This window comes from Cavia porcellus, unplaced genomic scaffold (genome assembly GCF_034190915.1).
Source record: "Cavia porcellus strain 051 isolate PalLab524CR breed Dunkin Hartley unplaced genomic scaffold, mCavPor4.1 scaffold_61, whole genome shotgun sequence".
In the NCBI taxonomy this organism is placed as follows: Eukaryota; Metazoa; Chordata; class Mammalia; order Rodentia; family Caviidae; genus Cavia; species Cavia porcellus.
The window spans coordinates 1,355,026-1,377,052 of NW_026947544.1; the positions used below are offsets into that span (position 1 = coordinate 1,355,026).

At 35.5% G+C, this 22,027-nt stretch overlaps 1 long non-coding RNA gene across 1 annotated transcript; it reads right to left on the reverse strand.

Moving 5' to 3' along the window:
- Positions 1–10,502: 10,502 nt before the first annotated feature.
- LOC134475107 (uncharacterized) lies at positions 10,503–17,810 on the reverse strand. Its single transcript, XR_010046057.1, has 4 exons — positions 17,685–17,810; positions 12,914–13,867; positions 12,690–12,792; positions 10,503–12,398 (listed from the first exon to the last, which is right to left on the reverse strand). It is a non-coding gene; the product is annotated as an uncharacterized LOC134475107 (long non-coding RNA).
- Positions 17,811–22,027: the final 4,217 nt, after the last annotated feature.

The following is a 22,027-nucleotide window of genomic DNA, read 5'->3' on the forward strand; positions in this document are numbered from 1 at the left end:
TTGAATGTCCACCTTGTATTCTTTGATACTGTGATTTGAGCAACTATTTTCAAGATGATAATATGTAATCTATTAACAGGTGATTTCTTACTGTTATATTTTTTTTTGTAGTTCTGTATTATGTGTACCCTTATACCACTTTGTTTTGTTTTGTGTTTTTCTCTTTTTCCTCTTAAATAAAATAAAATAAAATAAAATAAAATAAAATAAAATAAAATAAACAGAGCTGAAGATCAATGGAATAGATTAGAAGGTACAACCACAACTACAAACAGACTCAGTAAATGGTGTTGGAAAAACTGGCTTTCCATATGCTGAAAACTAAAACTAGACCCATGCCTATCACCATGTATGAAAATAATATCTAAATGGATCAAAGATCTAAATATTAAAACAGAAACAGTAAATCTATTGGAAGACAAATTGGGTAAAAACTTTGAAGATATAGGAGTAGGTAAAGAATTCATGAACAGGACTCAAACCGCACAGGAAATACTTCCCAGAGTCAATAATTGAGATTGCCTCTTATTAAAAACTTTCTGCATGTCAAAAGAAATCTTCAGCATAATGAAAAGAAAACCCACAATTGGGAAAAAATCTTAATGAAATCTCCCTCAGACAAGGGATTTCTGTCTAAAACATATAAAGAATTTTTAAAAATACCTCACACCCCCAAAATTGAAAGATCCAATCCAAAAATGGGCATCTGAGATGAATACACAGATGAAGAAATACAAATGGCCAATTAAGTACATGAAAAAATGTTCACCATCACTGGTCATTAGAGAAATGCAAATTAAAACCACACTGAGAGTTCATCTCGCTCCTGAAAGAATGGCCAGGATCAGGAAAACAACCAACAACAAATGCTGGAGAGATTGTGGGGAAAAAGGAACTCCCCTGCACTGTTGGTGGGAGTGTAGAATAGTGCAACCATTATGGAGGTCAATCTGGAGACTTCTCAGAAAGCTGGGACTGGAAACACCATTTGACCCAGCTATTCCACTCCTGCGCATATTCCCAGAAGTACTGAAAGCATCATACCACAGTGATATATGCATACCCATGTTTATAGCAGCACAATTTGAAATAGCCAGATTTGGAAACAACCTCAGTGTCCAGCAACTGAGGAATGGATTAAAAATTTGTGGTATTTTTATACAGTGGAGTACTACTCAGCTATAAAGAATGATCACGTTGAGATAGGACACAGCTTGAGACCATATTCATAAGTGAAATAAATTAAACTCACATTTATAAATACTGAATAGTTTCCCTAGTGTAAGAAACGATAAGAATACATAAAAGTATGTGGTAATCATAATTCTCAATCATATGGGTTTGAATCCATATAATGTTATCACTCATTAATTGCAACGGTTTTAACCAGGGTTGTTTGATTTTAGTATCGGTGATAGTATGAATAGCTATTCTGAAGAACACAACACATCATAAAAGCTAGAGCTGATTAAAAATCATCTTATTTTGAAGTCCCATCAAGCTGTTGTACTTCTGTTTCCACTAGTTTTAACATGTGGTATCTTACTATATTTTACTATATGCGATAGTATAAACAAAAAATTTTATAGGCAAAGAGATGATATAGAAACCGTTTTTTGTTTTCTGGTAACTGGTTCTAAATACCCTGTAACTTCTTCACTCTCTTGAATAGCTTTACTCTGTCTTGATATGCTTGATGCTATAGTATACGAAGTCATACTCAAATAATACAAGGAAGGAGGCACTAAGGTGAATACTATTATATTACATTATCTGGGGGTGAAACACAATGATGCTTAAATTGTTCGGTTCTGACCTCTGTTGTTCTAATACAATGTCCTCTTTTATCTCAATCTCCACCCTTTTTTAAATTAATCTATTTTTCTCTTACTTTTTTTTCAATTAAGGCAAAACCAAATTAAAAAATAGTGGGATATATATCGTAACTTTTTTGTTTTCCTATTAACCTGATATGAACCCCAGTATTGCTCTCCCTACCTTGTTCTGTCAGATTTTACTATATTCTATTTTGTTTCATAGTATCAAGTTTGAGGGTATAGGCAACCACTTTGAAGGCAATAAGATCCACTATGGTACCCATTATGGTTTGACTATTATCTTCTTTTGAAATCCTGTAAGTTCTCCAGTGTAGGTTTCACTTGTCTTGTGCTGTACTGTTTTGATCAATTCTATTATACCTGATGATACGGGCAACTTAATTCAAACATAGGAAGAGGCAATGGTAACCATTTTTGATCTGATATTCTATTTTTGCATCATATACTATGCCCACCTTCTGTTCTAAATGACTCTGTTTTGTTTAGTCACATTAGGTTTGATTCTTTTCCAAAAAAAGTAATAAGAACGGTGGGAGTAAAAAATCAAAAGAGTGTAATTGTTATTCAAAAGAGAGGAAAGGAAAGTGGGCTAAGTGATATAACTGCATGTATGTTTGAGTGTGTAGGATGGAAATCCATATTACTGAGCTTTTGTTGGATCATTGAATGGCACTATCTGCAATCTCATTGTATATTTATATGCTTTACTTTTATAATTTGGACAACTGTTTCTAAGATGACAATATGTAACCTATTACCTAATCATATCTTACTGTATTTTTTCTTGAAATTCTGTATTATTTGTACCCTTTTACTGCTTCATTTTTTATTTCCTTTCTTTTTTTCTCTTCAAATAAAAAAACCCTAGGAGTGATGTATATAGAAGAAAATGTATGCCATACACCCAAAATATCAGATATAATATCAACTGAAATAAACAAGCAACTCCAGAAAGCTTTGAAGGAATTCAAACTCGAAATAATCCCCCAGGTAAGAAAAGAAATGATAAAAGAAATGAAAGAGACTCTGCATATATCTAAAGAAAACACAATTTAAAAATTGGAGGAAATAAGCAGAGTTCCTAGATGAGAAACATAAGAAAGAAACAGAATACATAAAGCAGATACACAGAGATATACAGGAAATCAAAAATTCTAGTGAAAGCTGTAAAAACCACCTCAATGACAATATAGATAGAATTTCAGACCTGGAAGACAGGATTGCAGCTAGTGAACGGCAAAGGAAAGATCTTTTAAAAATAACAAAGAATCAGGAAATAACAATTCCACAATTGCAAGATGACACAAAGAAAAACAACATAAGATTGATAGGAATTAATGAAAGAGAAGGGGACAACATAAAGGACATCAAGAGGATATTTAGAAAAGTAATAGCTGAAAATTTCCCAAGCATGAGATCAGAATCTGACATCAGGTTCCGTGAAGCATAGAACTCCAAATATTCATAACCAAAATAAAACTACACCCAGACATATAATAATCAGAAATCCAACACAAGAATAGATTATTAAAAGCTATCAGGGAGAAAACACAGATCACTTATAAAGGAAAACCTATCAGAATCACAGCAGACTTCTGAGCACAAACAAAAAAAGTCAAGAAAAGCATGGAGTGAAGTATTCCAGATCCTAATGGAAAATGATTTCCACCCTAGATTGATGTACCCTGCAAAACTGTCATTCAAAATCGATAGTGAAAAGGGATAGATCCATGACAAAGAACAGCTGAAGAACTTCATGATCACCAAGCCAACCCTGCAAAAAATATTGAAAGACAGTTTAAATACACTTAATAAAAAAGCACTAAGCAAAGCAGATAATTAAACAGAAAGATAAAAAAACAACAGCAGAAAGATAACATGTCAAAAATAAACCAATATATAACAGTTATAACCATTCGTGTAAATGGTCTCAATTCACCAAGTAAAAGAAACAGATTGGCAGAATGGATTAAGAAACAAAATCCAACTACATGCTGTCTACAAGAAGACCATCTAACCCAAAAGGATACTCACAGACTCAAAGTCAAAGGATGGAAAACAATACTTCATGCAACAGGAATCCAAAAACTTGAAGAGGAAAGATAACTATCATAAATATATATGCACAACATTCCACAGCACCAAGTTTTATAAAGCAAGTATTAACAGAAAGGAAAAACCAAACTATCAGTAACACAATTGTAAGAGGGGACATTAACACACCATTGACAACAAGGGACAGATCAACCAGACAGAAAATCAGCAAAGAAATAACAGAACTGAATCACACATGTGAATAAATGGACTTGATAGAACTATACAGAGTGTTCCATCCAATAACAACAGAATATACATTCTTCTCAGCAGTACATGGGTCATTCTCTAAAATAGACCATATATTAGCTCACAGAACATATTTAAATAAATACAAAAGAACTAAAATTATCACATGCATGTTATCGGATCATAGCACTTTGAAATTAGAAATTAATGATAAAAGATACTGCAAAAATCCAACAGACTCATGGAAACTGAATAACACACTATTTAGTAATCAGTGGGTCACAGGAGAAATTAAAGAAGAAATTTAAAAAATACTGACAAGAAAATGCCAATACAGATACAACTTACCAGAATCTGTGGGATGCAATGAAAGCTATCCTCAGAGAAAAATTTATTGCACTGAGTTCCCATATCAGGAAAACAGAACAAAAACAAATAAATAGCGTGATGCTACACCTCAAACATCTTGAAAAAGAAGAGCAAGTCAAACCCAAAGCCAAAAGTAGAGAGGAAATTATAAAAATCAGAGTAGAAATCAATGCAATAGAGACTAAGAAAACAATGCAAAGATTCAGTGAAACAAAGAGTTAGTTCTTTGAAAGAATAATTAAAATCGATAAGCACCTAGCTAACCTTATTTTAAAAAGGGAAGAAAAAGCTCAAACTCATGCACTAAGAAATGAAAAAGGTGAAATAACTAGACTCTATAGAAATACAGAAGATCATTAACACCTATTTCGAATACCGCTGCTCTCAAAGTCTTGATAACACAGAAAAAATAGACAGATTCCTAGAAACATATGAAGTACTAAAGCTAAATGAAGAGGATATAAAATTGCTGAATAACCCAATATCTATTAATGAAATTAAATATGTAATTAATTCCTTACCTACAAAGAAGATCCCAGGACCAGATGGGTTCACCGCAGAATTCTACAAGAAATACAAAGACCAAATGCTGACATGCCTCAAAATATTCAATGAAATTGAAAGGGAAGCAATGCTTCCTAAGTCATTTTTGGAAGCAAATATTACTCTAGTACCAAAACCTAAAGAAAGACCCAACTAAAAAAGAGAACTATAGACCGATCTCCCTAATGAACACAGATGCAAAAATCCTCAATAAAATATTGGCAAATAGGATGCAGTAAATCATCAAGATTATACACCATGACCAAGTACAATTCATCCCAGACATGCAAGGATGGATCAACATACATAAATCAATAAATGTAATCCACCATATCAATAAAGCCAAAAGTAAGAATCACATAATCATTTCTATAGATGCAGAAAAAGCTTTAAATAAGGTCCAACATTCATTTATGATAAGAACCTTACAGAAAATTGAATAGATGGTCTTTACCTCAATATAATAAAGGCCATCTATAACAAACCAACAACCAGTATCATACTAAATGGCCAAGAATGGAAGGCCTTTACTTTAAAATCATGCACAAGACAAGGATGTCCTTTATCACCACTCCTATTTAATATACTACTGGAAACACTAGCCAGAGCAATCAGACAAGGGAGAGAAATAAAAGGGGTAAAGATAGGAAAAGAAGAAGTTAAATTATCATTGTTTGCAGATGACATGATACTCTACATAGAAGACCCCCTAAACTCCATTGAAAGACTCTTAGATAGAATAAATAAATTCAGCAATGTAGCTAGGTACAAAATTAATACTCAAAAATTAAGAACATTTCTATACTCTTATTTCTTTCTCTGGATTTTGTTGTTACAGAGAGAGAAATAAGAGAAACCACACCCTTCACACTAGCAACCAAAAAAATGAAGTATTTCAGAATTATTCTCACAAAAGTAGTGAAAGATCTATATAGGGAAAATTATAATACACTGAAAAATAGAAATTGAATAGGATCTCAGAAAATGGAATGATATCCCTTGCTCATGGATAAGAATAAATACTGTGAAAATGGCCATTCTCCCAAAACTCTTATACAGATTCAATGCAATCCCAATAAAAATACCATCAATATACATCATAGATCTAGAGAAGTCACTCCTAAAATTCATCTGGAGTGAGAAGAGACCTACAATACAAAAGACAGCTCTAAGCAACAAAGGCAAGGCAAGAGGCATCACAATCCCTGACTTGAAATTTTACTACAAAGCAACCGTACTAAAATCAACATGATACTGGAATCAAAACAGAGCCAAAGATTAATGGAATAGATTAAAAGATACAAACACACTCAACTACCTTATCTTTGATAAAGGAGCCAAACAGGTTCACTGGAAGAACGACAGTCTCTTTAATATGATGTTGGAAAAACTGGCTCTCCATTTACCAAAACTAAAACTAGACCCATGCCTGTCACCATGTACTAAATTAAAATCTAAATGCATCAAAGATCTGAATATTAAAACAGAAACACTAAATCTATTGGAAGACAAATTGGATAGAAATCTTGAACACATAGGGGTAGGTAGGGAATTCATGAACAGGACTCAAACTGCACAGAAAATACTTCCCAGAATCAATAGTTGGGACCACTTCTTATTAAAATGTTTCTGCATGTCAGAAAAAATCTCAAGCATAGTGAAAGAAAACGCACAAACTGGGAAAAAATCTTAGTGAAATCTCCCTCAGACAAGGGACTTCTTTCTAAAACATATAAATAATTTTAAAAACTCACACCCCCAAAATTGAAAGATCCAATCCACAAATGGGCATCTGAGATGAATACACACTTCTCAGATGAAGAAATACAAATGGCCAATTAAGTACATGAAAAATGTTCATCATCATTAGTCAGTAGACAAATGCAAATTAAAACCACACTGACATTGCATCTCATTCCTGAAAAAATGGCCAGGATGAAGAAAACCAACAATAACAAATGCTGGAGAGGCTGTGGGGAAAAAGGAACTCTCCTGCACTGTTGGTGGGAGTGTAGACTGGTATAACCATTGTGGAGGTCAGTCTGGAGATTTCTCAAAAAGTTGGGATTGGAAATCCCATTTGTTCCAGCTATTCCACTTCTAAGCATATTCCCAGAAGAACTGAAAGCATCATACCACCGTGATATATGTGCGCCCATGTTTATAGCAGCACAATTTGTAATAGCCAGATCTTGGAAACAACCCAAGTGTCCATCAACTGAGGAATAGACAAAAAAGTTGTGATATTTTTATGCAATGGAGTACTACTCAGCTATAAAGAAGGATCACATTGAGATATTTATCAATAAATGGGCACAGCTTGAGACCATATTCATAAGTGAAATAAATCAAACTCACATGTGTGAATATCAAATAGTTTTCCTAGGTAAGAAATTATTCAAATATATAAAAGTATGTGGTAATCATGATTCCCATTATTTGCTTTGAAGCCTTATAAAATTTTCACTCATTAATTGGAATGGCTTTATTCTGAGCTTTTGATATTATTGCCTGTGATGATATGAACAGCTATTTTGAAGAAAATAAGACATCATAATAGCCAGTGCTGATTTAATATAATCTTGTTTTGAAGTCCCATCAAACTGTTGTTTTTCTGTCCCCATTACTTTTTTCATGTTGTATCTTGGTTTTTATTATATGTGATAGTAAATAATAATTTTTATAGGCAAAGAGCTAATATAGAAACCATTGTTCATTTTACATTAGCTGCTACTAAATACCCTTTAATACTTTCATCCACTCCAATGGTTTCATACTGTCTTGATATGTTTGATGCTATAATATATGAAGTTATATTCAATATTTCAAGGAAAGAGACACTATAGTAACTACTATTAAGTCGGGTTATATGGTGAATCACTAGGTTGCTAAACTTGTCATGCTTTGACCTGTATTGTTATGTTATTATGTCCTCTTTTATCTCAATCTCCTCCTTATTCACTAAAAAAGTTATTTATTTACTTTTTTATTTTTTAATTAAGGGAAAAAATCAGAAAATTAGCAGGATATATTATAGTAACTTTTTTGATTTCCTACTAACATGATTTGAATCCCTGTATTATTCCCACTATCTTGTTTTGACTGATTAGACTCTGTTCCATTCTGTCTGATAGTATCAAGTTTGAGGGTATAGGCAACTACTTTCAAGGCAATAAGATTCACTATGATGCCCATTCTGGTTTGATTATTACCTTATTTTGAATTCCTGTAGTGCTTACAATGTTTAGGTTTTATTGGTTTTGTTCTTTACTGTTTTGTTCAATTTTATTATACCTAATGATGTAGGCATTTTTTTAAGGAAGCAAGAGGCATTATGGTAACCATTGTTGATAACCTTGTAACTCTTTTTACATCATGTGCTATGTCTAACCTTTGTTTTGACCTACTGCTTTGTTTTTTCATATTTGGTTTTATTCTCTTCCCAAAAAAAAGTAATAAGAACTATGGGAGTAATAAAACCCAAAATGTGTAAATTTTGTTGTAAAAAGTGAGGGAAAACTGTGCTCTAAAGGATACAACTGCAAGTGTATTTAGATGTGTTAAGACAGATGACCATATTACTGAGGTTTTTGGGGGGGATCATTGAACACAACTGTTTGCAGTCTCACTGTTTGAATGTCCATTTTGTATGTTTTAATCCTGTAACTTGAACAACTATTTCTAAAATGACAATATGTAATCTATTATCTAGTGATTTCTTACCATTTTTTTGTAATTCTGTATTACTTGTACCCTTATACTGTTGTGTTTTGTTTTTCTTTTTTGCCTTTTAAAGAAAATAATTAAAATAATTTTAGGTTCTATTTATCACAAAATGCAGTTTCAAGGAACCCATGGACTGGCTTAGAATGAACCATCCCTTGATTCGGGGTAATTTTGTGTCCTCTGGAATTTTCATACTGTAAGAAAAGAAACGTCTGGACAAAAATAAAATATATGCCAGAAGTCATACTCTGAGCCCTTGTAGGTCAGAATGGAACATACATATTCTAATATTTAAAGAACTTTCTCATTCTATTCCATATTAGAACTCTCAGTTTTTATTCTGGACAGTAGACTTTTCTCCTTCTCAAATTCATCTTTAATCAAACCTCTAGAACAAAAATATTTCACAGTGATTGAATGCTCATCCTTCAATAAATGAATTGCTTCTAGCAAACCAATGACAGAATGACAATATAAACACAATGCACACTTGTCTTTAATGGTGCCTTGCAGAAATAGAGGCTTCTCGTCTAAAATACCCGTATCCAGGACTACACTAAAGGTACTGTTCATTATGATTCATGTATTGTGTCAACTTGAGACAAGTTGAGACAAGAGATTGAGCAGGGAGCCAGGATCCTAACTTTGTAAATATGCTCCACATTTTCAAGTGGAGAGCACAGAGATAGCATGAAAGCTACACCCACCCTAGAGTTGGGTAGCGGGGAACCTAAGTACAACATAAGGGAAGAAGAGAGGTTTGTTTCCCCCTTTTTGCTCTGATTGCTGCCACTTTTCCAATGCATTCCAATAAGTTCTGTGAACACTGTACTCATGGCAATGATAACATGCAGCAAGAGTACTGGTGGCACATGCTCCGAAGTGTTTACTTCGGCTTTCAGCATGATGAGCTGAAACTTTGAAAGGAGCTGGCAAGAAGAGTTCTACAATCCACAGGTCTTCCAGTCAACAACTAATTCATCATACTAAATGGCTCAGTTGGGAACAGAAACATCTAGAATCTTTGGAAGGAAACACTCATCACAACATCTCCACTTACCTGCTTCACTTCCTCAGGAACAATCTGCAGGACACTGGGAGGAGTCAGGGATGATTTCTGATAATTCAAATAAAGATAATTTATCATAATGCTCATGTCAATTCCTTTCAGTTGTGTCTTTCACTTGGAGATATTTTTTTCTTGTCATATTATGAATGGGCATCAGGTGGACAGGACAGGGACAATGCTATCCATCCAATACTTCATGGGGCACAGCCTCGACAAAGAATTCTTAGTGTAGTCCAAATGTCAATAGTATGGTGCTTGAGAAAACCCATGTTACAGAAAGCTAATGATTTCTGGATCGATCCCATCTGATACGATTGTCATTCACAAGATGTGGTGTTCAAGCCTTTGAAATGTGACATGTTGTAGTTGAAATGTGACATAAGTAAAAAGTTCATGGCTGACTTCAAAGGTTTAAAATAAAAAGGGACATTGAGAAATTTAGTATTTTATACCCATTAGATGTTGAAATAATATGTTGACATATGAAGTTAAGGAAAGTATTTGTTTAAATTAATTTTATTTTTACTCTTTAAATGTCTACTAAAAGTGTGCGACTACATACATGGCTAAGACAGGTTTCTTTTGGAAAGCCCCAAACAGGAGTTCCTCTTGCTTCCTCCAACTGCTGTCTCTACCCATGTCTAAATGTCAATAAGAGGATCCCCCAAAGTCAGTTTAAATTCAAATGGCCCCTGGCTGCTTTATTCAGACAAAGTGAATAAAAGCATCAAGTAACCTAATCAGATCAGACATACATGAGCAGCAAATTGAGTTTCCCAGCATATGGTGGTCATTAAGCTGGGAGAGATCAAAGTGGAATCACAGAAAGATATTTACAGTATGTGAAAATGGTTAGGAATTAATTTTCAGAATGTCCCATAAGTCAGTAGATTAAAAATCTCAAAGGTAAATAGATGGAAGTTTTTTGACAACAGGCACATATTTTCAAGGAAAGGCAATCAGTGCCTTGCTTATTAAAAAGAGTGAACCTGAGAAGAGGAGAAGAAAAAGAAATAGACAAATCTGTGCCATTATCCTTCCCCTGGTTAACGTCTTTTCCATGCACAGTACCACATGGACAGGGCTATAATGAAAAGCTGTGAGTTCTTTTTCAAGGATCCCCTGGAAAAGACCAGGCAAACATGAAAAAAACATCATCTCACAAAACATGGCCATGCGAGTTGAGATTTCAAGTGCAAACTGGAAGTCCAAATTAGATCACAAGCATATCATCCTTGAACTTAGAAATGAAAGTAACTTACACACCAGGGAAATGGAGAGAACTCATGCCCAGAGCTGTCATAGCTACACAGTTTGCAGCTTAGCCCATTTCAAGAGCTGACTCCTCAGGTTTCACATTAATGTTAAGAAAAATCTAGCACTGAGATGGACTTCTTCATGATGATCCTTAACAACCATGCTGAAGACACTGAACTTTACCCAGTAGGACATAGGAAGCATGGATGGAATGGAGAGATGAGGGTGCAAAGGAGAGCAGCATTTTAGATGTGCACCAGAGGCAGATTAGAACGAGAAGGAAAGACACAAAACCCATCATCAGCCCCAGTGTGTGATAATGGACCATGAGGGTGACCACAGAATCTCTGGAAGACAAGATGAGCATAGACATCTGGAGCAGAGAAAACAGACCACTCTGATTGGAACTTGAGTACTTGGGATCAAATCCAGGCATAGATAGAGCAATGAGCCTAAGAAGACATTGCCTGTAGGATGGTGGGTTGCTGGTTATGAAGCCAGAATGAGCCTCTGAAAATAAAACTCAAGGGATAGCAAGATGAACAGGGCCACCACATTGATTCTCATTTGACAGGGCATTTGTAACAATCCATTAGCCAGCTCAGGTGGTACAATAGTCTGCACACTACACAGAGGTCATTTCACCTGGGCACTGCATGTTGCAGCTGGATCAAATACCTTCAAGGCTCTTTCTCTCAGTCTTGCCTTCATCCTAAGCACAATACTTGTATCTTCAAAATTGTACAGAAATTCATCCAATGAGAGGAGTCAGAATAAGTTCAGGAGTTTTTAGAGAGAGGCAGGGAGGAAGGAAAGGACATCAGAATTTGAGAAGAAAATCCTAGGTCTCATGCTCCAGGTATGATTATAACCAGCCTTCCTGTCCCTTCAGTGTGTGTGCCTACTTGCCTCTTGGAGTTGTTGCCTGTTTCCCTCTGTCCTTGGTTCTCCAATCTTGTTGCAAAAGAAAGAGGTCCTGCTCATACCCACTGGGTGCACAGACCTTGAAGCAAGCTTACAAGGTCACTCGCTTACATGTTTCCATTCTATCTAGAGCCTCTTGAAGGTAGTCTTTTGAAAGCTGAAGACAGTAGGTATGCACCAGGGATCTTTGTAGTAGAGGTAGAAAAACCTTCTCAGGTGAAAATCTTCAGATTTTCCAGGTAACACATGCTTCAGATCTTACTTATCATAGGATAAAGACAGAAGCTTCCCCTCCTTGCATGTCCAATCATGCTTCTATGGAGTTATTTCCAATCGTGTTTCAAGCATCAGTTAAAGTGAAATCTGTTTTCACCCAAGTGCTGTGCCACCTGCACAGAGAGAAACAGAGGGCCATGAATCTTGTGTAGCCTGTCTCTAGGAGGCCAAGCAGATATTGAAGAAGCATGCTATGCTGAATGTTTCCTGAGGGATGAGTAGCTAAACCTCTCCACTTGCAGAGTCATGAATCTGGAAAACCAAACTTCTAACAGACTAGCCCTGACTTCAGCTTCAGTACAATTCTAACTGCACTGCTATGATTTATAGCATGACCCCAAACACCACCAGCAACAGCGGGACTATCAAAAATAACTAACAAGTAATAAGCTTCACATACTTACCTTGGACTTTAATGAATGCTTCTTTCCCCATCAGCTTTTGAAATTGGCTGCATATTTCCTAACGTAATCAGCTAACCCAAACACCACAGTAATAAGGCTCCATCTGCTTGCATATAGAAGAGAGAATGCATTAACATTCTAGTATTTACTTCAGCAAAATACTAAGCAAAGGTTTACTCAAGAATTTAAAGTTAAATGGGCAAGCAATGAGAATTCCATAATACTTAAGAATGCAGCCAGGTGTGGTGGCACACGCCTGTACTCCCACCACGTGGGAGGCCTGGGCAAAAGGATCACTGCCAGTCCTGAGCCAGACTGAACTACAAAGTAAGTTCAAGTCCAGCCTGATCTGCAAAGTGAAACTCTGTGTCAAAAAAGAAAGAAAGAAAGAAAAGGATTATTAAGTATTGACATGATAGGGACTCCCGCATCTCACCATTGGTGTGCAGAGGAGCAGCTAGGCAGATCTGGGGCACCTGAATAAGCCTCCCCATGTGTCTGGAGGACTTTGGATATCACAGCAGGCAGGGGAGGATCGCAGGTTCCAGAGGCACCATGGCCAGGGGTGAGTGCTCAGCACACTCTGCCCAAAGCCCAGACAGTTTGGGACCCTCCAGGTTTCCGGGTGCAGTGAAGTGGAGAAGTGGGTTTGAGGCCTCTACTTCTGACTCCCCATCCTGGCTGCACTTGGAGAACAGTGGAGCTTCCAACAAGTAGGCGGGCACACGCCATTCCCTGAGCCCAGCCTGTTTGGGACTCCCGCACTTCACCATCGGTGTGCAGAGGAGGGGCTGGGTGAATCTGGGGTACCTGCATCAGCCTCCATATGTGTCTGGAGGACTGTGGATGTCTCAGCAAGCAGGGGAGGATTGCAGGTTCCAGAGGCACCACCGTCAGTGGTGAGTGCTCAGCACACTCTGCCCAAAGCCCAGACTGTTTGGGACCCTCCAGGCTTCCGGGTGCAGTGAAGTGGAGAGGTGGGTTTCAGGCGTCTACATCTGCCTCCATATCCCGGCCGCAATTGGAGAGCTGTGGAGCTTCCAAAGGGCAGGTGGGTGCACAGTGTCCCTGAGGCCAAGCTTATCTGGAACTGCAGAGTTCTGAACACCAGGCAGAGGAGGACCATTGGTTCTGCAGGTCCAGAGGCTTGGAGTAACAGGGTGCCAGAGTCTCAGGAACTGCAAACATAGAAGGGGATTTCCAACAGACCGTGAGGAAGCTTTCAAATAACACTTGAAACACAGAAATACAGGAAAATGACAAAACGAAAGACCAAATTACAAGCTCAAACCTCCAGGCCATCTCAAGAAACCCTAGGAGCAATGTATATAGAAGAAAATATATGCCATTCACCTCAAATATTGTACACAATAACTACTGAAATTAACAAGAAACTCCAGGAAGCTTTAATGAAATTCAAACTCGAAATACTCTCCCAGGTAAAAGAAGAAATGATAAAAGAAATGAAAGAGATTCTGAATATATCTAAAGAAAACACAGATTTTAAAAAATTGGAGGAACTAAACAAAAAGATAGAATCCCTAGAGGAGCAATATAAGAAACAAACAAAATACATAATGCAGATGCACAGAGATATACAGGAAATAAAAAACTCCACTGAAAGTTGTAAAAACTGCCTTAATGAAAGTAAAGATAGAATTTCAGACCTTGAAGACAGGATTGCAGCTAGTGAACAGAAAAGAAAAGATCTTTTAAAAATAACAAGGAATCAGGAAACAACAATTCAACAACTGCAAGATGATGCAAAAAAAATAACTTAAGAATGATACGGATTAATGAAAAAGAAGGAGACAACATAAAGTATGTCAAGAGGATATTTAGAGAAGTAATAGCTGAAAATTTCCCAAGCATGAGATCAGAAACCGACATTAGGATCAGTGAAGCACATAGAACTCCAAATAGTCATAACCAAAATAAAACTACACCCAGACATATAATAATCACCATCCCAGAAATCCAACACAAGAATAGATTATTAAAAGCTGTCATAGAGAAAAGACAGATCACTTATAAAGGAAAACCTATCAGAATCACAGCACACTTCTCAGCACAAACAGTAAAGTTAAGAAGAGCATGCAGTGAAGTATTCCAGATCCTAAAGCAAAATGATTTCCAACCAAGACTGATGTTGCGAGATTTTTGTGAGCTCATACATGGTCTATTTTAGAGAATGATCCATGTACTGCAGAGAAGAATGTGTATTCTGATGTTGTTGGGTGGAACATTCTTTATATGTCTATGAAATCCATTTGTTCACAGGTGTGACTCAGTGCAAAACTATCATTCAAAATTGACGGTGAAATACGATATTTCCATGACTAAGAACAGCTGAAGAACGTCATGAACACCAAACCAACCCTGCAAAAAATATTGAAAGACAGTTGAGATACACAAAGGAAAAAACCACTAAGCAAAGCAAATAATTAAACAGAACAGAAACATAAAGATGCAACAGCAGAGAGATAACATGTCAACAATAAACCAGCATTTAACAGTAATAACCATTAATGTAAATGGTCTCAATGCACCAATCAAAAGAAACAGACTAGCAGAATGGATCAAGAAACAAAATCCAAACATATGTTGTTTACAGGAAACCCATCTAACTCAGAAGGATACTCACAGAATGAAAGTCAAAGGATGGAAAACAATACTTCATGCAGCAGGAATCCAAAAAAAAAGGCAGGAGTAGCCATTCTGTTTGCAGACAACGTGAATTTTAAACCAACAATGACCATAAAGGACAAAGTAGGTCATTACATACTCATAAGGGGGAAACTCCAAGAGGAAGAGATAGCTATCTTAAATATATATGCACCAAACTCCAGAGCACCCAGTTATATAAAACAACTATTAACAGAAATGAAAACTCAAATTATCAGTAACACAATTGTAACAGGGGACCTCAATACGCCATTGACACCAAGGGACAGGTCCAAAAGATAGAAAATGAGCAAAGAAATAATAGAACTGAGTCACACCTGTGAACAAATGGATTTCATAGACATATAAAGAATGTTCCACCCAACAACATCAGAATACACATTCTTCTCTGCAGTACATGGATCATTCTCTAAAATAGACCATGTATGAGCTCACAGAATATATTTAATCAAATGCAAAAGAGTTGAAATCATCCCTTGCATGTTATCGGATCATACCGCTCTGAAATTAGAAATTAATGATAAAAGATACTGCAAAAATCTCGCAAACACATGGAAACTGAATAACACACTCTTGAGTAATCAGTGGGTCACAGAAGAAATTAAAGAAGAAATTAAACAATACCTAAAAGAAAATGAAAATGCAGATACAACTTACTGGAATCTGTGGGATGCAATGAAAGCCGTCCTCAGAGGAAAATTTATTGCACTGAGTTCCCACATCAGGAAAACAGAATGAATACAAATAAATAACTTGATGCTACACCTCAAACAGCTAGAAAAAGAAAAGGAACTCAAGCCCAAAGCCAAAAGAAGAGAGGAAATTTTAAAAAATCAGAGCAGAAATCAATGCAATAGAGACTAAGAAAACAATCCAAAGAATCAATGAATCAAAGAGTTGGTTCTTTGAAAAAATAAATAAAATCGATAAGCCCTTAGCCAACCTTATTTTTAAAAGGGAAGTAAAAGCTCAAATTCATGCAATAAGAAATGAATACGGTGAAATCACTACAGACCCAACAGAAATACAGAAGATCATCAACACCTATTTTGAAAACCTCTACTCTCAAAAGTTTGATAACACAGAAGAAATAGACAGATTCTTAGAAACATAGGAAGTACCAAAGCTAGATCAGGAGGATGTAAAACTGTTGAATAATCCAATCTCTGTTAATGAAATTGAAAATGTAATTAAGTCCTTACCCACCAAGAAGAGCCCAGGCCCTGATGGATTCACTGCAGAATTCTACAAGAAAGAAGACCTAATGCTGACACTCCTCAAACTATTCAATGAAATTGAAAGGGAAGCAATCCTTCCTAAGTCATTCCTGGAAGGAAATATTACTCTAGTACCAAAACCTAAGAAAGACCCAACTATAACAGAGAACTATAGACCGATCTCCCTAATGAACACAAATTCAAAAGTCCTCAATAAAATATTGGCAAATAGGATGCAGCAAATCATCAAGAAGATTATACACCATGACCAAGTGGGATTCATCCCAGGAATGCAAGGATGGTTCAACATACGTAAATCAATAACTGTAATCCACCATATCAATAAAGCCAAAAGTAAGAATTACATGATCATTTCTATAGATACGGAAAAAGCCTTTGATAAGGTCCAACATTTATTCATGATAAGAACTTTACAGAAAATTGGAGTAGATGGTCTTTACCTCAACATAATAAAGGCCATTTATGACAAACAAACAGCCAGCATCATACTAAATGGCCAAAAATTGAAAGCCATTACTTTAAAATCAGGCACAAGACAAGGATGTCCTTTATCACCATTCCTATTTAATATAGTACTGGAAGTACTAGCGAGACCAATTAGGCAAAAGAGAGAAATAAAAGGGGTAAATTTAGGAAAAGAAGAAGTTAAATTATCATTGTTTACAGATGACATGATACTCTACATAGAAGGCCCCCTAAACTCGTTTGAAAGACTCTTAGATACAATAAATGAATTCAGTAATGTGGCTGGATACAAAATCAATACTCAGAAATCAATAGCATTCCTATACACGAACAACAGAATCACAGAGAGAGAAATAAGAGAAACTACACTCTTCACATTAGCAAGCAAAAAAATGAAATATTTAGGAATTACTCTTACAAAAGAAGTGAAAGATTTATACAGTGAAAATTATAATACACTGAAAAAGGAAATTGAAGATGATCTCAGAAAATGGAAAGACATCCCTTGCTCATGGATAGGAAGAACAAACATTGTGAAAATAGCCATTCTCCCAAAACTGTTTATACAGATTCAATGCAGTCCCAATAAAAAAAAACATCAACATACCTTATAGATCTAGAGAAATCACTCTTAAATTTCTTCTGGAACCAGGAGAGACCTAGAATAGCAAAGACAGTTCTAAGCAGCAAAGACAAAGCAGGAGGCATCACAATCCCTGACTTGAAGTTATACTACAAAGCAACAGTAGGAAAATCAACATGGTATTGGAATCAAAACAGAGGTGAAGATCAATGGAATAGATTAGAAGATACAACCACAACTACAAACACACTCAACCAATTTGTCTTTGATAAAGGAGCCAAGCAGGTTTACTGGAAGAACAACAGTCTCTTTAATAAATGGTGCTGGAAAAACTGGCTCTCCATTTGCCAGAAACTAAAGCTAGACCCATGTATTAAATTAAAATCTAAATGGGTCAAAGATCTGAATATTAAAACAGAAACACTAAATCTATTGGAAGACAAATTGGGTAGAAACCTTGAAGATATAAGAGTAGGTAGAGAATTCATGAACAGGACTCAAACCACACTGGAAATACTTCCCAGAATCAATAGCTGGGACCACTTCTTATTAAAAAGTTTCTGCATGTCAAAACAAATCTCCAGCATGGTAAAAAGAAAACCCACAAACTGGGAAAAGATTTTAGTGAACTCTCTCTCAGACAAGGGACCCTTGTCTAAAACATATAAAGAATTAAAAAAAACTCAGACCCCCAAAATTGAAAGATCCAATCCAAAAATGGGCATCTGAGATGAATATGCACTTCTCAGATGAAGAAATGCAAATGGAAAATAAATACATGAAAAATGTTCATCATCATTGGTCATTAGAGAAATGCAAATTAAAACCACACTGAGATACCATCTCACTCCTGAAAGAATGGCCAGGATCAAGAAAACCAACAACAACAAATGCAGGAGAGGCTGTGGGGAAAAAGGAACTCTCCTACACTGTTGGTGAGAGTGTAGACTGGTGCAGCCTTTGTGGAGGTCAGTCTGCAGATTTCTCAAAAAGCTGGGATTGGAAGACCCATTTATTCCAGCTATTCCACTTCTAGGCATATTCCCAGAAGAACTGAAAGCATCATACCACAGTGATATATGTGCACCTGTTTATACCAGCACAATTTGTAATCGCCAGATCTTGGAAATAACACGTGTCCATCAACTGAGGAATGGATAAAAAAGTTGTAGTATTTCTTTACAATGGAGTATTATTCAGCTATAAAGAAGGATCACATTGAGATATTTATCAACAAATGGGCGCAGCTTGAGACCATACTCATAAGTGAAATAAATCAATCTCGCATGTATGAATACCGAATAGTTTCCCTAATGTAAGTAATGATTCAAATATATAAAAATATGTGGTAATCATGATTCCCCATTAGGTGGCCTTGAAGCCTTATAAAGTTTTCACTTATTAACTGGAAAGACTTTATTCTGGCCTTCTTGATATGGAAATAATTAAAGCTATAGTATATGAAGTTTTATCCAAATATTTCAAGGAAAAAGACAGACACTATGGTAACTACTATTAAGTCGGGTTATTTGGTGGTGAAGCACTAGGTTGCCAAAACAGTCATGCTTTGCCCTGTATTGTTATATTGTTATGTCCTGTTTTATCTCAATCTCTCCCTTATTCTTTAAAAAAATTATTTAGTTATTTCTTATGTTTGTTTTAATTAAGGGGAAATTTTAAAAAATTTAGCAGGATATATAATAGTAACTTTTTTATTTCCTATTAACTTGTTTTGAAGTCCTGTAATACTCCCATGATCTTGTTTTGACTGATTAGACTCTGTTCCATTCTGTATGATAGTATCAAGTTTGAGGATATAGGCAACTGCTTTGAAGGCAGTAAGATTCACTAAGATGCCCATTCTGGTTTGACTGTTGTCTCCTTTGGAAGTCCTGTAATGTTTACAATGCTTAAGTTTTATTGGTCTTGTTCTCTACTGTTTTGTTCAACTTTATAATATCTAATGACATAGACAATTCTTTTTAAGGAAACAAGAGACATTGTTGAAAACTTTGTTGATAACCTTATACTCTGTTTTACATCATGTGCTATGTCTATCCTTGTTTTTGACTGACAGCTTTGTTTTGCCATATTTGACTTTATTCTCTCCCCCCCAAAAAAAGTAATAAAAGAAAAAGAAACATGGAAATAAAGGAAAATGACAAAATAAAAAAGATGAAAATGCAAACATTCAGTGCATCCCAAGAAACCTTAGGAGCTATGTACATAGTAGAAAATATAAGCCATATCCCTGAAGTATCAGACATAATAGCACCTGAAATAAAGAAGCAACTCTGGGAAGCTTTAAAGGCATTCAAATTAGAAATAATCTCCCAGGTAAAGAAGAAATGATAAAAGAAATGAAAAAGATGCTGAATATATTTAAAGAAGACAGAGTTAAAAAATTGGAGGAACTAAATAAAAAAATAGAATCCCTGCATGAACAATATAAGAAACAAACAGAATACATAAAGCAGAAGCAAAGAGATATACAGGAAATCACAAATTCCACTGGAAGCTGTAAAAACTACCTCAATGAAAGTGAACATAGAATTTCAGACCTCAAAGACAAGATTGCAGCTAGTGAACAGGAAAGAAAAGATCTTTTCAAAATAACAAGAAATCAGGAAAATAATTTAACAGCTGCAAGATGTTGCAAAGAAAAGTAACATAAGATTTATAGGGATAAATGAAGAAAGAAGGAAAAATTCCAGATAACAATAAGCAAAATAAAATTACACCTAGACATATAATAATCACCAGAAATCCAACTAAAGCATAGAGGATTAAAAGAGTCAGAGAGAAAAGACACATCACTTGTAAAGGAAAACCTATCAGAATCACAACAGACTTCTTAGCACAAACAATAAAGTCAAGAAGAGCATGGAGTGAAGTATTCCAGATCCTAAAGGAAAATGATTTCCATCCTAGACTGATGTTCCCTGAAAAACTGTCCTTCAAAATAGATGGAGAAATAAGATATTTCCATGACAAAGAACAGCTGAAGAACTTCATGATCACCAAGTGAACCCTGCAAAAAATATTGAAAGACAGTTTAGATACACTTAGGAAAAACCACTAAGCAAAGCAGACAATTAAACAGAACACAAAGATAAAGATGCAACAGCAGAAAGATAACATGTCAACAATAAACCAACATATAAGTTATAATCATTGGTGTAAATGTTCTCAATGTACCAATTAAAAGAAACAGACTGGCAGAATGGATCAAGAAACAAAATCCAACCACATGCTGTCTATAAGAAACCCATCTAACCCAGAAGGATACTCACAGGCTGAAAGTCAAAGGATGTAAAACAATACTTCATGCAACAGGAACCCAAAAAAATCAGGAGTAGCTCTTCTGTTTGCAGACAATGCGAACTTTAAACCAGTAATGATCATAAGAGATAAAGAAGGTGACTACATACTGGTTAAGAGAAATTCAAGAGGAAGAGATAACAATCCTAAATATATATGCACCAAATTACAGACCACCCAGTTATATAAAATAAGTATTAACAGAAATGAAAAATCAAATTAGCAGTACCACAATTATAACAGAAGACCTTAACACAACATTGACACAAAGGGTCAGATTAAACAGACAAAAAATCAGCAAAGAAATAACAGAACTGAACAAATGGACTTGATAGACATATACAGAGTGTTCCATCCAACAACATTAAAATACCTATTCTTCTCAGCAGTGCATGGGTCATTCCCTAAAATAGACCACGCACTAAACCATAGAACATATTTAAATAAATGCAAAACAGTTAAAATTATCCCTTGCATGTTATCAGATTATAGCACTTTGAAATTAGAAATTAATGATAAAAGATATTGCAAAAATCCCACAAATGGAAACTCAATAACACACCTTACCACTGTAATCAGTGGATCACAGGGGAAATTAAAAAAGAAATACCTACAAGCAAATGAGAATATAAACACACCTTACCAGAATCTGTGGTATGCAATGAAAGCTGGCTTCAGAGGAAAATTTATTGCACTGAGTTTCCATATCAGGAAAACAGAATGAACAAATGAATAACCTGATTTTACACCTCAAACATCTAGCAAAAGAAGAGCAAGTCAAGCACAAAACCAAAAGAAGAGAGGAAATTATAAAAATCAGAGCAGAAATCAATGCAATAGAGACCAAGAAAACAATCCAAAGAATCAATGAATCAAAGAGTTGGTTCTTTGAAACAACAAATAAAATTGATAAGCTCCTAGACCACCTTATTTTTAAAAAGGGAAGAAAAGGCTCAAATTCATGCAATAAGAAATGAAAAAAGTGAAATCACTAAAGACTCTGTTGGTTTTATTCTCTTTAAAATGTAGTAAACAGTGTGGGAGTA